We start from the raw sequence: 17,849 nt of genomic DNA on the forward strand, positions 1-17,849 counted from the left end.
TGAGAGTTTTGAAAGGCTAAAGATGGAGGTGGAAACCCAACTAGTATTGGTCTTGACAAGTTTTGATAAACTATTTGTTGTAGAGTGTGATGTTAGTAACATAACAGTTGGGGTAGTATTAAGCCAAGAGGGGAGGCATGTGGCATTTTTCAGTGAAAGACTTAATGGGGTCAAAATAAGGTATTCAGTCTGTGACTTGGAGCTATATGCCTTAGACCAAGCCCTTAAGAGGAGGCATTACTTACTGCATAAAGAGTTTTTTGTCTTCACTAACAACTAGGCATAAAGTTTTGTAAACTCATAGGAGAAGCTCAATCTTAGAGACATAAAATGGATGGAATTCTTGCAGTCCTACACTTTTACCATCAAACACAAGAAGGGCACACACAACAAGGTGGTAGATGCTTTGAGTAGAAGACTGCTAACTGTTCAAGAGGTCAAGTTGTAGAGTGTTGGACTTGAAGGATTCAAGGATTTGTATGGTGAAGACATTGATTTTTTAGAGGCATAAAAGGTATGTACTAATTTTGAAAACCATTTTCATAGTCAATTTTCTAAATATACATTCCAGAATGGATTATTGATTAAGGGTCAACAATTGTGTATCCCAAGGGGATCCATGAAGGAGAACCTCATCCAAGAAAAGCACAATGGAAGAATGAGTGGGCAGTTTGGCCTTAACAAGACCTTAGACCTTGTCGAAAGGTTCTACTATTGACCCAAGATGCAAAGAGATGTGAGAAGATATGTAGAACAATGTGGCATATGTTGAAGGACAAAAGACACTTCATCCAATGTAGGACTTTACCAGCCACTACCCATTCTTGATAAGCCTTGGGAGTGCATAAGCATGGATTTCATAGTGGGTTTACCTAGGACAAAGACAGGGTTGGATAGTGTGTTTGTGGTAGTTGACAGGTTCAGTAAGGTGAGCCATTTCATACCTTGCAACTAACCTATTCTTCAAGGAGGTGGTTAGAAGTAATGGGCTACCAATGAGTATTGTGGTTGATAGAGATGTTAAGTTTATGGGGCATTTTTGGAAGACCCCATGGAAGAGATTAGGTACAAACTTGGCTCATGGTTATGCCTACCATCCCCAAACAGATGGGCATACAAAGGTCATTAACAGGGTCCTAGGCAACCTATTAAGGTGTCTTACTAAAGAATATGGGCAAAGTTGGGAACAAGTCATTCCTTAGACAGAGTTTGCCTATACTGATAGTAAGAATATAACAATTGGATTAAGTCCTTTTTAGATAGTGTATGGGTCACGTCCAAGGGGTATAATGGAGTTGAGAGATCTACGAACACATGACACCATCAATGGACATGCAGATGATTTTGTTCAATCCATGAAGGAGATACATGATCAAGTCAAGAAGACCTTCATGGAGGCAAATGAGAGGTCGAAGGAAAAGAAGGATGAAGGGAGGAGAGAACTACAATTCTAGGTAGGAGATTTAGTCATGGCCTTTTTGAACAAAGCTAGACTATAGAAAGACATCCCAAGAAAATTGCAAATGAAGAGGATTGGGCCATGCAATGTGCTAGAGAAGTATGGTTCCAATGCCTACAAAATTGACTTACCAAAGGACATGCACATCTGTCCCATATTCAATGTTAAAGATTAGATACCTTACAAGGGTTCAAATATTGTTGAAATTTAGTATTAGACAAACCTAAACAAAGGCATATCAAACTTACAAGCACCTCAAAGGAAGAAAACACAAGTGGAGAAGATACTGGACTCTAGGGTGAAGAAGAGTACAAGAAACAAAATTTACAAAGAACATATGCTAAAATAGAAAGATACCCCTGAAGTTGAGGCAACTTGGATTGCTGAGAGTGACTTCTAGAAGTATGGCATTAGCAAGGAGTTCCTCTCACCACAGGTACCTTAGTCTTCTTCTTGTAGGGGGAGTATGGTGCAAGAGCACCTTGGGGAAGGGCAAATCCCTAAATCAAATTTGGCTTGTAAATGGTCTAGCCAACCATTTGATGAATTAGGACTAATGATGAAATCCCATGGTGTGTTTAGGTGTGAATAGTTAGAAACTAGGTTTGAGTCATGATTTTAGTAATTGGGTCCTAATAAAACCTAGAATTGCAAAAAATGTTGAAAAAGGGTTCAATGTGGCAAAATGCCTTGAAAGGAGCAATAAGTGTTTAGAAAGGGTCCTTAGGTGTTCTCGGACCATTTAAGAGGGGTTGAAACTGTGTGCTAAAATGTTGACACACTTCTATGAGTCATTATATCCAAGATTGCTCAAGAATGAGATCTCAAATGGCGACTCATATCTCTCTATTCATGGAGAACAAGGGTTTGTAATAGAGGCCCTCAGTTTGACCTAGTTTGTGCCTATGCAAGTACACCATAAAATGAGAGATTCAAGGATTAAAACATGCATGCAAATGAAGATGCAAGCTAATCTAATGATAACAATGCAAAGCAATGCAAGAAAGGAAATTTAATCTATCAAAGGAAATAACAATGCAAGATTAATCTATGAAGCAAATATGACTCTAAGCTAATATGAAAATGCAATGATGAAGCATGATGATGGAAACCATGGATGCATGATAGAAGAAGAGAGAAGTTGCAATGAAGCTCCAATGTCCAAACCCTAAGGCTCAAACCCTAATGCTCAAACTCCTCCAAAATCGCTCTCCAAACCTACAACATAACAATACTATAGCAACTAACATCTAACCAAGTAAAAAGGAGAGGACTCCTAATATAGTCAATTGTGGAGGTGGTAGGCTTCTCACAACCAATATGGGATAATAAGAATTGATTCATGTGAGACAAAATTCCACCAATGAGAAAAGAGGAGTGTTTGACAAGAAAGTGGAAAGAGGAAATTAAGGAATCCCACTTAGAAATATGTGCATTTAAGTGTAGAGGAAAAATATTTATTTATTTATTTTTATTTAATTTATTTCTTTTTTTCATCATAAGGAGAGATTTAAGTGAGGATTTTATTTAATTAAAAGGGAACAAGTTCTTTTAATTAAATAGGAGCTATTTTATTTAATTAAAAGAGAACTTTTCTTTTAATTAAATAAGATTTAGAATAAGATGATCAAACCTTAGGGAATATTGAAATAATTAAATTAATTGCAATTTGATTAAGGAAAATGATTTGAATTGATTCAATAAAATATTGCAATTCATTGATTCAGGAAATTGATAAATTGAAGAATGGGGGCCCATAATCTAGGCAACCATTTTAGGGTGCATACATTTCCCCCTCTTTGACTAATTTGTGATCATTTTGGGAACACATGTAGTCAAAGAATACAATTGAAGTATGAGGTCGATTTGGGATCACAAAACAACACAGATGTGTGGTCAACTTAGGAACACATCAGGACAAAGAATATAATTTTTTATAACAATTTTGTCTTGACAAAGACAAGGTTGTCCTAGGCAGAACAAAGATTGATAAAGATGAATCAGGGATTGAAGTTTGATAGGTACTGCCCCCTCATGATTGAAATCAAAATGAAATAGAGGAGAAACGACAAATTGATAAATTTGATCAAATCGAACTAAAGATACTTTTTTTAGATTTTTGAAATATATCATTTTTTGGATTTTTGAAATATATCATTTTTTTTGGATTTTTTCGGGATCATTAAATATATTCAAAGGATGTCCCCAAATAGAATGAGCATCAAACTCCCAAGCAAGATCACCTTGTGTAGTCTCAATATCTAGCAAGGTGGAGCACAAGATGGATTAACAAGCTGGTGGAAGAGATGGAAGACAAGAGAATCAAGGAGAATGAAAAGAAGAAATCCTCAAGGGAAAACTCCTCAAGAGCACCCAAGCTAGGGAAAAATGATCATCTGAAGAATATTTAAACAAGAAATGAAAGGCCAACATAGGATAAGTCATGAAAACGTAATGCAAAAGTAGGAAAGGATGTAGTCCAAAAGAGTAGAAATGTCAAGAGACTTCATAGCATTGTGTTTTACTCTTTTTTATTAGATGAAGACCAAATGAGAAAAGGATAGTGAAAGGCTAGAATGAATGGAGGAAAATATATATGAAAGCTAAACATGAAAAGCAATGAAAGCAAGATCAGAGTAAAATAGCTCACAAGATAGCCAAATGTTCGTGTATAGGTCAACATTGTCAAGATCAAAGAGAGACAATGGAATGGATGAAAGATGTAGAAAAACTATGCATGATGCCTAATTGTCAGGTTTTCATCACAGTACTTACCCTAAGCACCACAAGGGAGTGGTTTTCACCATAGGACAACTTTATTTTCTCTTCAATTTTTCTACCATGGCGCCTATTTCTAGGTTTTCACCAAGGCACACTTTGAATTTTTTTCTCTTTTTTTTCCTTTTTTTTTTTCCTTTTTTGGAAGAAGGCAAGCTTCTTAGATAATGCTCTTTGAAAGGACAAGGATTCAAAATTATTTGCTCAAAGATGTTGATAGAGAAAGGAAGATGGAAGAGAAAAATGGAGGATAAAGTTTTATGCAAAGCAAGTGAAGTTGGAAGATAGGAGGAATATGAAAAATGAGGAAAAAGGATAGAAGGTAGAAGGATTGTAAAAGGGTAGATGGAAAGGAAGGCAAGATCAACATCAGCGTACACCTTGAAAGGTGGCGAGAGGATGGAGGAAATGTAAGTGAAGGAATATGGTGAATGGATAGAAGAGGTTGTGGTTTAGGCGCATAGAATGGAAGAATGCTTTTGGAATTGAAGAAGATGAGGTGGAAGTCTTTGGAAGCTTGAATGCCAACTTCACTTGTTTCTCAACATTAGACTCTTTCAAGAGAGACTTTGGAATCCATATAGTCGTAGGTATTTTATTTCTTTTTTATTATTTAGAGAGAATATCTTTAGTGATGGATTTTGGGACCCATACTTGTTTTGTAGTTCTCTTCTTAGATATGTCTTTTGACTTTATGCCCCTATGTTGACTAGAGGAGACATGGTGATCTTCTTTTTTAGATGGATTCTTGTATTTCTTTTTTTTATTGTATTGAATATTCAAGTTACTTCCAAAAGACTTGGGACTTGTGGAAGAAGGAAGATATGACTAGTTTAGATGGGTGGGTGGATGAAAAGTATTCGAGGATATGCATCTACCTTGATCTTGAGGAAAGATAGGAGATGGAGGGATGTAAGGACCCAAGATGGATGAAAAATTAGGAGAGTTAGGAAGGGAAAATGAAGGGACATAAGGACCCAATATGGAAGGAAGACATGAAACCCTTGGTATTGGTGGAGGAAGTCCAAGGATGGACGTGGAAGATAAGAAAGGATAAAATCAATAAGTCCATCAACATCTACATGACAACCAAGGATATCAACATCTTTAGAGTGAGCATTAGGATTTTTAGTAGGATCATGAGAATATTAAATAGGAGCAACTTCTTTAATAGGATTGTTTGGAGCTTGAAAATAAGTAGGACGAGTAGAAAGTGGAAGCAAGCATGGAGTGGTAGAACAAGATGATGGAATAATTTGATCTTGACAAGGATCTTTGGATAGAATAGGTTTAGAACTTTGATCATGATTTTCAGTAAGCTTGAGAGAAATAGTGGAAGTAGTTTCTTCATACTACTTTTATGAGTCATAATATCCAAGATTGCTCAAGAATGAGATCTCAAATGGCGACTCATGGCTCTCTATTCATGGAGTGCAAGGGCTTGTAATGGAGGCCCTCAGTTTGACCTAGTTTGTGCCCATGCAAGTACACCATAAAATGAGAGATTCAAAGATAAAAATATGCATGAAAATGAAGATGCAAACTAATGTAAATGATAACAATGCAAAGAAATGCAAAAAAGGATATCTAATATATGACTTTAAGCTAATATGAAGATGCAAGGATGAAGCATGATTATGGAAGCCATGGATGCATGAGAGAAGAAGACAAGAAGAGAGAAGTTACAATGAAGTTCCAATGTCCAAACCCTAAGGCTCAAATCCTAATGCTCAAACTTCTTCTCCAAAAGTGCTCTCCAAACCTGCAGCATAACAATACTATAGAAACTAACCTCTCCTAAATGAGAAGGAGAGGGTTCCTTATATAGTCAATTGTGGAGGTGGGAGGCTTCTCACAACCAATATGGGATAATAAGGCTTGATCCGTGTGAGACAACATTCCACCAATGAGAAAAGAGGAGTGTTTGACAAGAAAGTGTAAAGAGGAAATTAAGGAATCCCACTTAGAAATATGTGCATTTAAGTGTAGAGAAAAATGATTTATTTATTTATTTTTATTTTATTTATTTTCTTTTTTCATCACAAAGAGATATTTAAGTGGGGATTTTATTTAATTAAAAGGAAGCAAGTTATTTTAATTAAATAGGAGCTATTTTATTTAATTAAAAGAAAGATTTTCTTTTAATTAAATAAGACTTAGAATAAGATGATCAAACCTTAGAAAATATTGAAATAATTAAATTAATTGCAATTTGATCAAGGAAAATGGTTTAAATTGATTAAATAAAATATTGCAATGCATTGATTCAAGAAATTGATAAATTGAAGAATGGGGGCCCACAGTCTAGGCGACTATTTTAGGATGCATACAGTGGGAAACATAATTCCATCACTTATTTCAGTCTTTGGTAGCATCTCTCTTTGTATGGTGCAATGCAATAAATAATAGATAACACCTTCTAAGTTTTTAGATTCTACCATGACTATAAAAACATTGCCTACACAAAGTATATGTATATAAATTCCATATGTCATGTACATGATTATATTTATACATAAATAAATTAATGAAAAATGCATAAATATATTATGAAATACATACCAACTCTGATCAATCCTAAAATATGGTCATAATCACTATAAATCAATGGAATATCATCATAGTTATCATCCTCAAACTCATTCGTATTGACAACATCTAGTGGCACCAAAGTCCATTCACCCACATATCCATGTTCTTGATTAATGAAACCATCATAGTTTTCATCAATGCAATCAGGAAAAAAATATGAGTATTCTCTTGTGTACAATGACCACAAATTACTATTTGTACTCATAACTGAATGCAAAGATTGTGTCTTCTCTACCCTCTTGCATTCATGCATTGATATTCTATCAACACATAAATGTAAGGTTCATACATACATATAAAAAATGAGTTTTAAACATTTGGGTACCATAATAAATAGTTATCACATAACATATTAAATATAAAATTGATTCAATTATAATATTCAAATTAATTTATACCTGATACCTCCCAAAACACTCTGAATGGTATGACTTGATCCGCTTGTGATGACTTGTTATCTATATATGGTGGCACTGTAAAATGTGTTTTGCACCACTCAACCACATCATGAGCATTATTAATGTGATATCCTTTATAGCCCATTTGATACTTTCTTAAATCATGTTTGCTACAACCTCCTGCACCATCATGCTCACCGTTTCCATGTCCACTTTAAAAAAAACTCCAAATGTGTGATATATTAAGGTATTGATGATATCTACATAATGCATGAAATGGTCTAGCTGATTTAAATTGTGTTGCACATCCATAATCAAAACATGACTTAAAACAATGTTCCACAAAATGTGTGTCGTGTTCTTTGTCATCACTAATGTAAAAATGATACTCTTTTTTAATGAATTGTGCTTGATCTGTACTTTCCACACCATCCAAATTAATTTTTGCATGTCGATATGACACTTGAACCATAATAGTAACCTGCTATGTATAGTAGCATTCCACTTGAATTTGTTTTTGATAAATGAAGAAGTAATTCTCTGCAAAGTCAACAACAGATAAAATTGTCCCAAGTGGAAAAGTTTATCTTAGTATTTGAAATTGTTCTACTTTCCACTTAGCAAAAAAACCATGACGTACATATGGTGTAATTAATTTATGAAAATTTGACATAAATTCTTCAGCAGGTATGTCACCCTCTACATATTCCAACCTTGTTGATTTTTTTCCAACTTTTGTTTCTAACTTTATGTACTTATATCTCTTACATCTTACCATCCTCATCATATCAGTATCTTCATCTCTCAAAAGAAATTCGGTCAGGTTACCACATGTTTCACAAGTTCCTTTTATGCAATCTATTTCACCTATTGCATGATCATTTGGCTTGTCACATAAGATTGATGTTATGATTATGAAAAGAATTTTGAGAACAACCACTTTCTTCTATCATATTTCTAAACCCTTGATAGTACAAATCAAATTCAACATGATATCGACAACAACATGTTTCAAAAGATGTATTTATCTTTACAGAATAGGGTTTCAATCTTTCAAACATTGCTTGTCCAATCTTTGTGTCAGGATTTAAATTACAAAATGAGATACAATTCATGCTGCATGACATCCAACCAATATTTTATGTGTTGAAGATACTCCTTAGGCCCAAACCTCTGCTTGATGATATCTTTTCTCTTTGGTGAAGAACAAGTATTATCAATCCAAAATTGAATGACTAAGTTCTTAACTGTTTCCACAATCCTATCAGATTGAGGAACTCTACACATTAGCACCCAATTTCCTTCTAATGTACTATCATCCAAATTGTTTCTCCTTTTCAGATAATGTAATATCGTCTTTTGACTATACCCAATATGAGATGATAGTGAAGAGACCTATCTTTTATGCCATAATTTCTTATTTAAATAGATATCAGTATCACTCTTCGTGCAATGGATTTATCTGCAGATCTAGATTTTTTTCCAATGGAATGTGACCCTTCCTTAACACTTTCAACAATATCTTTTTGTAGTCTAAGATTTTTCCTCTTTTTTACACTTGTATCTATACCCAATAGTTTCAATGGCTCTTTTAATTCATCTTTAAGAAGTGAAATTGATAATAGTTGTGTTTTCTCCACCATATCAATATTCTCAAATTATGCAATTGTTTCTTTAGACTTCTTATACAATTTTTTCTTTGTAGTATGTGTAGGTTGACTAGCATATTCTCTCAATTTTTCCACATCCATTTCAATTCAATGATCCATGTTTATGATTAATTTTTCTCTTCAAACTTTGAGCTAGATTAACATTCTCATTTGTTGCTTGATCTTGAGCTACAAGAAAAAATAAAAATAAAGACTTAAGATACAACTTCTCTTTAGGATCCACATATGTGTATATACATATCAAATAAACTATTAAATACAATTTATCTAACCTTTAGAAGGTCCTTCTTCGATATCAATTGCTTCATCTTCAATTTCCTCATGTCCAACATTTTCATCATCTACTAGTGCATGTGCACGATATAACAAAAAAAATCAAGCAAGTTTGTAAGGGGATTTGTCTCTAAAATTAAAAATCAAAGATATGAATTTTAACTCTAGACAAGTAAAAATCTAGAGAGAGATTGTACTTGTGAGAGATGGGTGCATACATACATGTTTGAACTTGGGATGAACCTTCTCCAACCTCACTAGGTTGTCCTGTTTCACTACATCCTAAATAAATTCATAATTTAAAACACCATAATTAAAATGTACCCTAATTCTAAATATTCATAATTTAAAAACCATATATGTAATATAAACCCTAATTCTAAATATTCATAATTTAAAAACCACAATGTGATAAACCCTAATCCTAAATATTCATAATTTAATAAAACCTAATCTTAAATATTCATAATTCAATAGAACCTTAATATTAAGTTAATAGTAACCCTAAGTTATATTTACCATATTCCTAATTGGATAATCCCTAATCCTAGCTATATGCATACAAAAAGTCTACAATACTATTATGTGCATTATATGAACTAAATATGCATTGGAAAAAATATTGCACGTGTACATACCTTGCCTCCTATAGTATCTTGCTAAAGATTTTCAACGATTGTCATCTTTTTGTTCATCAGTTCTTCATCGTGAATATTTACTTGATCTTTTACCTTTATTGCCCATGTTGCAAATATTTTTTCCAAAATTCAAAAATAGACAAGTTGCAAAATATTTCCTCCCTCCCAATTGAAGTGTGAATTATTTGATTGGATTTGAATGTAACAATTGAATATATATATATATATATATATATTTATTTATTTATTTATGACTTTTTTTTTGAAAACCCCTAAAGGTCGACTTTACTTTCAATTGAAACAACATTAGGTAGTTTCGATCGAAAGTAAAGTCCACCCATTTAACCACACGGGTTAGCTTTCTTAGTTTCAATAGAAACTAGACACTTTTGTTTCTATCGAGACTAGGTAATTAGAGGTTTTACCCAAGTGTAAGAAGATTTACTGTATTTTCATGGCTTCCAGGCTCAATTATTAGGTTCATATGGAACACTGAAGTCATGCCATTTTTCATGATATAATTACTCTGAACGAGCTTTCTAATGACTATGAATTTGCTACATTTTGATTTTCGTAGGTATACTTTGCACATGAATTGAACAGAGGTTTGTTATAAAAATAAACCTATATATTGGATGATCATGGAAAAATAGTAAATAAGAGAATAATTTTTTTGAAAAATAACTATGGTCTCTGTATTCGAGTCCTCTTTCAATCAAAAAAAGAAATTTTTTAATAGGGCAAATATATAATAAGTTACATGTGTCAAAAGCCATGTATGTCCAAATTCGTGTTAAGTCAACATCAAACTCTAATTAACTATGAAATACTAAGGACAAGGACATCAGATCACCTCCATGGTTTTGGTATGGATGTTAACAAACTAAATTTGAAAGAATCACATTGATATCTATTGTAGGAAAAAACATGTGTGTAAAAAATAATGTCACTTTTTAAAAATCATATTTTTAATAACATACCAATTTTTTTGGGAGAAAAAATAATTCATTTTTTTTTTAAATATATATATTTGCATTCTACACAGAAAATTCTAAAAGACTCTAATTTACTTCATCTTCAAATTCCTAACCGTTAAACGACAATTTGCATATGAAAGTGAAAGTTTTCTTGAAAATTCACAATTCAATGTCAGTTTAGGCAAAAAAGTGTAACCCACTATTGTGGGTTCACCCCCTTCAACCCATACGATCATTTAGAATATGTCCCTAAGGGTCCTAGGAGCCCTACGAACACATATCATCATGAAATGGGTTAAAGAGGGTCATAGGTTAGCCTATGCCCCCCTTTGACCCATACGATCGATTACAATATGTTCCTAGGGGTCCAAGGACCCCTAGGGACACATGTCATGATGAAATGGGTTGAAGGGGGTCGTAGGTTAGCCTACAACCCTATTCAACCCATATGATCGATTAGAATATGTCCCTAAGGGTCCTAAGACCCCTAGGGACACATGTTGTGATGAAATGGGTTGAAGGAGGTTGTACGTTATCCTACGACCCCCTTTTACCCATAAGATCAATTACAATATATGATGAAATGGGTCGAAGGGGGTTGTAGGTTAGCCTATGACCCCCTTTGACCCATATGATCGATTACAATATGTCCCTGCCCCCAGGGACACATATCACGATCGAATGTGTCGAAGGGGGTCTCAGTGGTTGGATTAGAAATTTAGAATGTGTAAGGAGACATTTTGCATTAACACTATTATATCAGTTATTGACTTTGCAGAGAACTACACATTGTAGCCCCAAAATGAGACACAATCTTGGTATTACAATGTCATTCAAATTGCTATTTTTATTCACATAACATATAGACATGCCCCTAATAGTGTGGAAGATAATCAGAAGATTATTAGAGAGTACCATTTTTACATGAGTGATGATAGTTCTCACTCTCATGTGTTTGTGCAACATTGTTTTAAGAATTATATCAATTTCTTGTAGGAGCATGACATTTCTATGGATAGGTATATCATCTGGTTAGATTATTGCATAGGTCAATTCAAGAATGCTTGCACGTTTTATTGGTTGTGTAGGATGCACGTAGAGAAGGGGTGTGCCTCATATTTGGATTTTTTTTAGTCTAGCCATGGGAAAGGGGAACATGATGGAGCAAGGGTATGTGTGAAGAGAGCTCTAGTTAAGGAGTAATTGAAGATTTCAAGAGCAAAGCTTCTTGATGCTCGTAGCATTGTTGATTAGTGTAGTTTAACATTATCACAGGGGGACTCTTGACTCAATAGTATGCATGTTCTTTTGGTTGGTTGAGGAGGGGTCCATAGGTGATAGATTAGATTGTGTTATTGTTAGAGATTCTTCAAAAATGCATTCATTTGGGATCTAATTCTATTACATGGACCATATGGACACAACAACTAGCTTATTTTTGTCCTAGTTATTTTCAGTATGATTGGGATCACTATGAGTCAAGTGAGTGGGTAGACACATGGGCTCCATGTTATCTTACTATGTTGTCTCGCATGCCCTCTATCATAAATGATGGCATGGAAATTTCAGTTGAGCATAACTGATCAGAATTGATTGGTATATTAGATTAAATCAAATCTTTTAATTAATTATTATTTCTATTCAATTGCTAAGACTTTTCAATTTATTTGAAATTGTCCATTCAGTTTCTAATGAAGATATAGATAAAAAAAACTTTCAACTTCCATGAAGATGCAGTAAAGAAACCTTTCAACTTCCATGAAGATGTATAAAGAGGCTCAAGTAAAATTTAACAAGGGAGAATGAAATGGACATACATCTTGTTTGCTGAGATTTCCAATTTGTATCAGATCTTATATACAGAGTTCATGGGCATACATCTCATTTAGAGGATAGCCCAACTGTTATGAGCTTGGACACACAACTCCTCCACAAGTTTGTCCAAATTTGATTGATTTGCAGGCATACATCTACTTATGAGATTGTCCACAATTATATGGAATTTTATTTAATATTATGTAATTACAATAGTATTTTTTCTTCGTTTGGTATTGTCCTCTAAATTAACAAAATGATTCAAATCAGTGGTATCAAAGCCAAGTTCAAACCATGGACGTACAAGATTGAACTGCAAGGCCAAAATGTTTGAGGTTTTGTCTCAAGTGAGCGGCTTCATTGTGATCTTATTTTTATGAACAACCCACTAATGTTTCAGATAAGCACCATGGTGAGAATTATTTGGGAGATTGATGTAAATGGTGAATTTTCTAGAAGTATTCCATGGTTTAGCAAGCTTCCTATGGTGGTGTGAGAATGACCGCATTTTTTGCAAAGATCTTTTAATCTTCATGTCTTCTAAGAAGCTCTAGCATTCTGTAATGACAAAGAATATGTTATTACAATGCCACCTAAAATGGAAATGATATCCTCAAAAAATCACAGAGAATGACGAAGAAGAGAAGCTCTACAGTTTGAATGTGGTACATATTACATTGACGCTAGATGTCACTTATTTGAGGAGTCGTGGCAAGAATTATGTTGATTCTTCAGTACGCAACACAAATTTATATGGTAATATCTATTAAAATTTGTACCAGAGGAAGGGGTCATGGCTGTCATCATGGACAACCATGTAGATCATAACAATAGAGAAATTGATTCAACTAGTTAGTAGTAGTTGCTCGAGGATATTGAAAACAATAACAATATAACAAATGCCCTTGTGGAGGAAAAACAATCTCTTCAAAAGGGAAGGAGAAATAGCCATTGGAAGAAAGATGGTACGTATGGTGTAGACATCATCAAAAACAATGGGATGAGGGATAAGTATGGCGAGTATCATACATAGGAAGAAGCTACTGTAGAATATGATAGCTAGAAGTTTCAACACACATAAAGAATTGGTATCAATTTTTAACTTTCAGGGTCTTTATCAATTTAAATTTGAGGAGAGTTTTTGAATACTCACCAGGAACTATACTCAAAGCCTTCTTCATGTCGACATTGTTACTTCATTTGGAAGATGATGGGGCAATGGGGCCTATTGCCTCATAAGGAAGGAGGAATGATCAGAATTGACTGGCATATTAGATAAAATAAGATCTTTTAATTAATTATTATCTCTATTCAATTGCAAAGACTTTCAATATATTTGGAACTGTCTATTCAATTTCTAATGAAGATGTAGATAAAACAACCTTTCAACTTCCATGAAGATCTGGATAAAGAAACCTTTCAACTTCCATGAAGATGTATAAAGAGGCTCAAGTCAAATTTAACAAGGGAGAATGAGATGGGCATACATCTCATTTGCTGAGATTATCAATTTGTATTAGATCTTATATATGGAGTTCATGGGTAGACATGTCAACCACAGGATCACCCAACTCCTATAGAGTTCATGGGCATACATCTCACTTATGGGATAGGTCAACTTTTATGAGCTTGGACACACAACTCCTCCATGAGTTTGTCCAAATTTGATTGATTTGCAAGCATACATCTCACTTACGAGATTGTCCACAATTATATGGAATTTTATTTAATATTATGTATTTACAATAACATTGTTTCTTCCTTTGGTATTGTCTTTTAAATTGACAAAACTATTCATATCAATAACCATCTATCAAATCTTCTTTAGCCAGGACATATCTTTGCATTGGTAGCACCATAGGGGAATGATGAGAAATTAGATTATTGGTTAGCATGTTGTGTAAGACGTAAACAAAAGCTTGCACAATTGATTATAGATGATGATAGATTCACATATCCTATCATTTTAGTTGTTGTTGCTGGAACGTGGTTGTAGGCATACTTTCTTAGAAGGAATGGAAATCCCACATTCAAAGACTATCAAAAGCACAAAACTATTCTTAGATATTCACATCTTATTATAGCAGCAAAGGTGAAGTTGTTGAAGCATCAAGGGAGACCAAAAGTAAAATAAATTTTTACTATTATTAATTTTGATCATGAAGCCCTATTAAAGACCCCAATCAGATACGGGATCCTACAGGAACACTCGACTAGGTACATTTACTTCTTATGTTCTTTTGTTCATAATGATTTGGTGAAGTGATGATTGTCTTGTTTAAATTCAATTAACTTATTATTATGTAGTCATAATACTGATATTTTTTATGGTATTGGAATGTAGGTACATCATGATGAGTAGTCGTGCATGAATCTAAAAACCAAATAAGGAGCAGAATGAAGAAAAATCTATTCTATTTTTGACAATTTGATTTTTGGTATTTATGTATTGATGTCATAATGATGAAACACTTGAGATATTGTAAATATAATTTTTTTTATTTAATGTAAGAAACAACGATGTTTTTACTTAATGTATCTAATGTGGAGGGAGCTAAAAAATGATGTTTTTACTTAATACTAACACAAAACTTGCATTGTGCCCAATGCCAAAACTTGAGGGAGTTAAAAATGATGTTTTTACTTAATACTAACACAAAACTTGCATTGTACCCGATGCCAAAACTTGAGGGAGCTAAAAAATGATGTTTTTACTTAATACTAACCCTAGTGACACCGTTTTTCTGACCATAAAGAGCATACAACGTCTACAACCACCCTATACCAAAGAGTCTCTAAGATGCTCTAAGTGTGTTTGGAGATTGATCTTCTGAGGATCATAACTTGAAGATTGTGAGGGCTATTGGTGAAACATTGAATGCTTCAAGATGGTGATGTTAAGGTCTACAATAACCTCTCTCATTTTGGATATATCACATTCCATTTAGATTTTACATAGTGATCTCACCTGATGCCTAAACTTGCAACATTCCTCACTTCATTGGTCCATCATTGCATAACTTTGAAACTATTGAACATGGCATCAAATCATCATCGCCATTAGCTTTACATGGGTGGGTAAACCCTAGTGACATGCTTGTTCTAACCACAAAGAGCCTAAACATTCACAACCACCCCATACCGAAGAGTCTCTAAGATGCTCTAAGTGTGTTTGGAGATCAATCTTATGAGGGTTGTAACTTAGAGCTCATGAGGGATATCAGTGAAATGTTGAATGTTATAGGATGGTGATGTTGAGGTATACAATAACCTCTCTTATTTTGAATAGATCACTTTTTTTTTGCATTTGACACAGTCACTACTAAGTTTGGGCTTGAATTGCAATGACAAGTTGTCATAATTGTGACGGTCACCTATCACCCAAGCGACACCATCATGATTTGGCTCTTGTCGGATGGCCATTAGACTTTTGTTGTCACAAATTGCCATGGCGAGGGTGTCCATTATAATTGTGATGGATAAATTTGTCATAGCTTGGAAGAAGACTAGGGAAAGAGTTTATCTTTACGTCGTCACACATGCGACTTGAAAGCAACAATAATGATGTGGGACAACGGCTAGCCATCGACACATGTTGTTGCAATAGCAACAAGTATGTGATAGTAATTCTATGGGAGCAATAGCTAGCCATCAGAATAAGCTATCGCAATTGTGATAGATTATTGTATTAATAAAAAATTATTTGGCTCAAAGTCAGCTATGAAGCTCTCATAGCTCATAGTAGATTCACACAATTAGTTGTCATGAAATCATAGATTCACATAGTTAGTTTTCATGCAATCATAGGTTAATATTGACCTTCACTTGGTTTCAATAATAGTTTAATATTCTCTACTAATCAAGGCCAACCACGTGAAGGTGGAAACTCATTTGGCCCCATCCTCCCTAACATCTAAATTCCCTATTAACAACTAAAATCTTTAAGAAATGACCAATCGTTAAAGTACAAAAATGGTTCTAGGCCTGGAAAAGTGACATCATTTTCCCATCTTTTGGTGCATGTCATTTTTCCGTCGCATCCAAAATAAGATTTTGCCACTCTAAATCAAGAATGCATGTACAACTGTGTTCAAATGCATGGACAACAAGCGAAGCTGAGAAAAATAAAACGATTACATTGATTTAATAGGTCTATTAAGTTTTTAAAATTATAGACCATCATGAACAATGCTCGTGATGGTCTTTAACTTAAAATACCTAATTAAAGACCTCTAGCAAAAATGCAAGCTTATTGCATTTTTCAGCTCCACCTGATATCGTATGCATATGAATTGAGATTGCATATTAAACTATGACATCCTTCTGCATTGCTTGTAACTAAGAGATCCACATAGTTAGTTGTCAGGTAATCATAGGTTAATATTGAGCTTCACTTAGTTTTGAGTATATTTTAATATTATCTGCTATCAAGGCCAACCATGTGAAGGTGGAAGCTCATTTGGCCCTACTAGCACTTCCCCTCCCCCCCCCGCCCCCCCTCATCTAAATTCCTTGTTAACATCTAAAATCTTTAAAAAAATTTCAATCTTTAAAGTACCTGGAATGTCCTCATAGCCTCCTACTACTCTCAGGGGAAGTCCATCTTCATTTATCACAAGTAATTCATCACACAGGTACATTTAGGAATGTCCTCATCACCTCCTACATAAAAGGAATCCAATATTATGAAATGCCCCCTAAGAAATAATATTTCAAGTGAAATAAACACATGAAAAATGAGAGAGAAAAAGTATAATATACTTACCAATAGGCATTGCCATCGCATCTATGGCCATGCTATGTGTTGAATGAGCTTTATTGTTTTTTTGTTGTGCCAAGATCTCTTTGTTTATATACATACACACATATGTGTGTGTATGTATGTATGTATATACATATATACATATACATATGTGTATATATATGTGTGTGTGAGTATATACGTACATACATACATATACAAAGATGACAAGGGCACGACAACGAGATGTAGAGATCACAAGGGTACAACAACAAAAATACAACGATCACAAGGGCATGACAAGGAAATCCTAGATCTCCATTGATCTCCAAAATCTACAAGCTCTCTCTGTATACATACATACATACATATATACATACTTACATACATACATATATATATATATATACATGCATACATATATACATATACATGCATACATATAAATAAAAACATGCATATACATACATGCATACATACATACATACACATACATAGGAACATTCTT

This window comes from Cupressus sempervirens, chromosome 2 (genome assembly GCF_028749045.1).
Source record: "Cupressus sempervirens isolate cs-2001-9-10 chromosome 2, ASM2874904v1, whole genome shotgun sequence".
NCBI lineage: Eukaryota > Viridiplantae > Streptophyta > Pinopsida > Cupressales > Cupressaceae > Cupressus > Cupressus sempervirens.